Source organism: Magnolia sinica, chromosome 8, assembly GCF_029962835.1.
Source record: "Magnolia sinica isolate HGM2019 chromosome 8, MsV1, whole genome shotgun sequence".
Lineage (NCBI taxonomy): Eukaryota > Viridiplantae > Streptophyta > Magnoliopsida > Magnoliales > Magnoliaceae > Magnolia > Magnolia sinica.
In genome coordinates, this window is record NC_080580.1 from 62,963,161 (window position 1) to 62,967,857 (window position 4,697).

The following is a 4,697-nucleotide window of genomic DNA, read 5'->3' on the forward strand; positions in this document are numbered from 1 at the left end:
TCCCGACTTCACATTGCAGCTTGGTCATTTCATTCGTACCACATATTGCATATTGCATTATATCCTCTGCATATGTCATTTTGAGTTGCTATGTTTTTGTATTCATATGACTTAGATGAGGCTGATGGATTCGTAGCTCTTCAGAATTGCATATGGTATTGCATCATCAATATCTGATATTTGACTCATTATGTCTCTGCATTGCATAACTGACTCCCATTACTTTCTCAGTTTATGACATCATCCTGCTATGTCTTTTCACCGCATATGCTGGATGAGATTGATGATATTTTATGGACTTGCTAGTATTTCCGCTTACTTTGATATTGTATGATTTATGAATTTACCAGTATTTCCGTTTACTCTGATATTACATTCTGAGCACGCATATATTGCTCACACACTTACACCACCCTCTAAGCTTTTTATAAGCTTATGCATGATAGATGCATGCAGGTGACGATATGATGTAGTTGAGCTAATGCAGGAGTGTGCAGCAGAGCTTCTGCCATTTATCTTTTATTTTTCTTTCAGCATTGTACTCGAATGATTATATTAGTGGATATGTGATGATGATGTTGTTCTTGTGATTTGGGTATACATGTGGTTATGCTTCTTTCGAGATAACTGTACGATGGAAAATCCTCCTTGTAGGATCCCAGGATCGGAATCTGGCGCATGCGTGCTAGGAGCCGAGAATGGGGTACTACGGAGGCTGTCGGCACCAGATTCAGCGATCAGAAATTTTGTGAGCCTAGTTTCCAAGTTTGGGGCATGACAGAAGTTGGTATCATATCATAACTTAGGAATACCTAAGGATAACATCACATATATGCTAATAGATACCCTACACTCGATGATTGTTAAGAACTTAGAATGATTAGATTATCGAGTTCGAATAACTTAGAGATTTTCTAATATAGTTCCCTACCATTGAGATTGTGAGGCTGCAAAGTATTCTAGTGTCGATCATCTCTGATCCATGGTCCGAGGTTCAGTGGTATCATCATAGTGCTGACGAGGCGTCTTGGGAGTAAGGGGCTGATATTCGTGGGCGTTGTCCCCATCTCTTAGGTGTTTGATGATTATATCTATAGTGGTAGGATTTCTCTTCCTTGGTGAGCTCTGTTTCAGTTGTGTTGTGGTTTAAATTTTGAAGATGAAATTTTTATTAAGAGGGGAGAGTTGTAAGGCCCGTATCGTATACCGTACCATTCTGTAGGCTTCTGCTGTCCTCCCGATCGAATTCCGGCAACCCTCGACCTGTATTCGACATTTGCGTGCGATCCTAAACCGAGTCCTGCAAACCATAGTTGGCTCAACCCGAGACTTGTACCCTAGCAACCGTGCAGTCACCGCGATTCCGATGCCGCGTCTCGCGCGCCGGTCTGATACTCAGGCCAGGAGATGTGGGCCCGCATTCAGTTCAAGGAAAACGCTGCACATTGCAAAACTCAAGAGAATCTCTAACCAATATCACATCAATCAATCATTCAACCCATCAAGGGTCAAGTGCATGTCAAGTACACATCACCTCACACCCTATCTCCAAGCAACCCCATAAGTCAACAATTCCTTATATAACCCATACCCCTCTTACAAAAATTACCCCAAAAGTCAACAAAGTTCTTACACACCCATCACTCACCTCACCCATCACTCCATCACCCATCCCTCTCTCTCTCTCCTTACAACCCTCTCTCTCTTTCTCTCTCTCATTTCTCAAACCCCATTTCCAAGCAACCAAAAGATCACACGTCCATGCTCTCCCAAATCTCCATGAGAGAGTTTTGTGTGTGGCCCACTTCCTTCCCTCTCATCTCCCATCTTAACCATCAAAACTTCATCATCTTCCGTTAAAATCAAAGCTAAGGCAATCACCTTTCCAAGGAGCCAAGAAGAAGTGGACGATGGGTGATCTTAAACCCACATTCACATTCCTTTTGTAATTTTCTTTTGCAATTTATGGGTCCACATATGGTGGGACCCACCTTGATGTATGTTTTGTATCCAAGAGGGGCCCATAGTGGCAGGGCCCCTCCGTTATCACTGATCTCTCTCCTTTCCTCTCTCTCCCTCTCTTTCTTTCTCTATGATTAGTGGCCCACCTATGATGTGTGTATTTTATCCATGATGTCCAACGAATGGGCCACCTTGATCTCGATTGGGGCCTACATGACCGAATGGTCACATAGGCCCATACGAGAGGGAAAGACAAATATCAGCTTGATCGAAATTCCGTGGCCCACTACGTGGGACCACCATGATGAAGTGCATCATCCAGCACCGTCCAGCTTGCTAGAAGGTGGCTGGACGCTGGACAGAGGCTGTATATATATACATACTTATATATGTACATGATATGTAAATATAGTGTAATATTATATTATATTATAATATTGTAATATGATATAATATTATCTATAATATAATATATATGGTATATGTATATGCCCTTAGGAGGGCTTACCAGTACATGTGGGACCCCCCATGTGGGACCCACCCTTTTTGGAATTTCTAGGGGCTGACGTACGATGATTAGCAGCTACACCCACCCATCATGCCGTCCATCCATTTGCGTGGGACCTAACCCACACGTGTGACATGTGCGAGGGTGGGGCCCACCAGAAATATGTGCCTTTCACCCAGCCGTCCGTCCAGATAATGGGACCCATCTGCTGACTGACGTCAGCAAGTTCTGTGGGTCCCACATCTGGATGTATTCTATCCAAACTATCCATCCTTTGGCAAGCTTGTTTTAAGGCTGCCTTTAACTGAGGTAGACTCAAATCTCTAGTGGGCCACCACGTGGTCACCACCATGATGTGTTACTTCATCCACACCGTCTAGATTATGCTGGACGGTGCTAGACAACGTTTGGACGGTGTTGTCCGATGTTTGGACGTGCTGTCCAATGTATGGATGGTGCTGATTTACGTAGGGAACATTTGGACAGTGCGGATCATTAGTAGAGGGCCATGTGCCCATGTATGATAGGGTATAGTGATACACATGTTACACTTACAACTATTAAAGTAATTTTGGTGTGGTCCAAGCCCACTTGAGGACCAATGGTGCAGCCCATCCATGAGGCCCATCATGATGTATTTTGGCTCATGGGCGGGGCCCACCTGTTTGTATTGTTAGGCCCAGATACGTGGCCCACACGTTGTATATGAAGCCCATGTATGGGGCCCGTGGTGAGGCAATTACGACCCAATGGTGCATCTTATATAATGCGGCCTATGTAATGTGACCCACTTAATATATAAGGGCAACTCATTCCCAGTTCTCCGAAAAGTATTCATAGCATGCACTTGTTAAGAGAGAAATTCTGGAAATGCTACACCAGATGGACAAGACTACGTAGGATGGGCGAGACTGGAAATATGGCACATGATTCGATTTGAGTTGTTTTTGGAGGTCCATTATTTAACATTAAAGCATCAACTTTCTGTGTCAGGCTATCAATTTTGGCATAACGATCTGGCATGACTCCCATCTCACATATGCCACCTTTCTTCGGTGGTTGGGGACTTCTTTCACCTCTATTTGAATAGTCCCATTGTTAGGAGTTTTCACACAAAGTTTCAAAGAAATTCCAAGCTTTGACATCACTTTTGGTCACAAATGACTCTCCACTGGTGGCATCAACCATGCGACGGTTTTGGGGTGTCAAACCGTCATAGAAGTATTGAACCTGTTGCCACTTCTCAAAACCATGGTGTGGACATTTAAGAAGCAAGTTCTTCCATCTTTCCCAACATTCATGAAAGTGCTCACCCTCTTTTTGTGTGAAATTAGTAATTTCTCTACGGAGAGCATTAGTTTTGTGAACGGGGAAGAACTTGTTTAAGAACTTCTTAGATAGTTAGTCTTATGTAGTGATAGACCCAACTTCTAGAGAATTCAACCATGCTTTCACCTTATCCTTCAGAAAAAAAGGAAAAAGGCGCAAACGAATCGAATCATCTGAAAAGTTTTGGAACTTAAAGGTAGAGCAAATGTCTAGGAATTCTTTCACATGATGATATGGATCCTCCTTATCTAAACCATAGAAGGAGGGCAACAACTGTATGACCCCAGGTTTAAGTTCAAAGTGTGTTGCTTGGTAGCTGGCAACACTATGCATGAAGGTGCATTAAATTGGACAGGAGCTAAATAATATCTAAGAGCTTTAATTCCATTCTCGTCTGCCATTTCAAATAGAATGTTTCTCACTCTTCTACGAAATGTTCTTTCTATTTCAGGATCAAAAGGTGCTAGTTCTATGTTCAGAGATCTACATCCTAGCATAAACTGAATTACTGTAATGTAGGAAAGAAAGCTAAACTAAGATGCAACCTAAGAGAAATAAAACAAGAGCTAAGAATTATGAATTCCTAAAAACAAGATGAAACTATGCAAACAAGAATTGGAAGAAAGAACCCAAAAAAGGAGATGATTGATTTCCGAATAATTGGGAGCTCCTTCTGCACTTTAAAGACAATTTTTTCTTCTTCGACTTTCTTCCTCAATTCCTGTAGAAAATAAAGACTAAAATAAATTAAGTTTCCTAAAATTTATGAAATGATGCGAGAAAAAATCCTAGGGCTATGAATTATGATAAGAGAGAATCCTAAATCCAATTGGACCGAAACAGTCCCCGGCAACGGCACCAAAAATTTGATGTTTTATTTAAACCAACCTGATTTAAA

General features: G+C 42.0%; 1 non-coding gene across 1 annotated transcript; it reads left to right on the forward strand.

Annotated features, from left to right (window-relative positions):
* Positions 1-3,716: 3,716 nt before the first annotated feature.
* Positions 3,717-3,823, forward strand: LOC131254444 (small nucleolar RNA R71). Its single transcript, XR_009175557.1, has one exon. It is a non-coding gene; the product is annotated as a small nucleolar RNA R71 (small nucleolar RNA).
* The last annotated feature ends 874 nt before the right edge of the window (positions 3,824-4,697 follow it).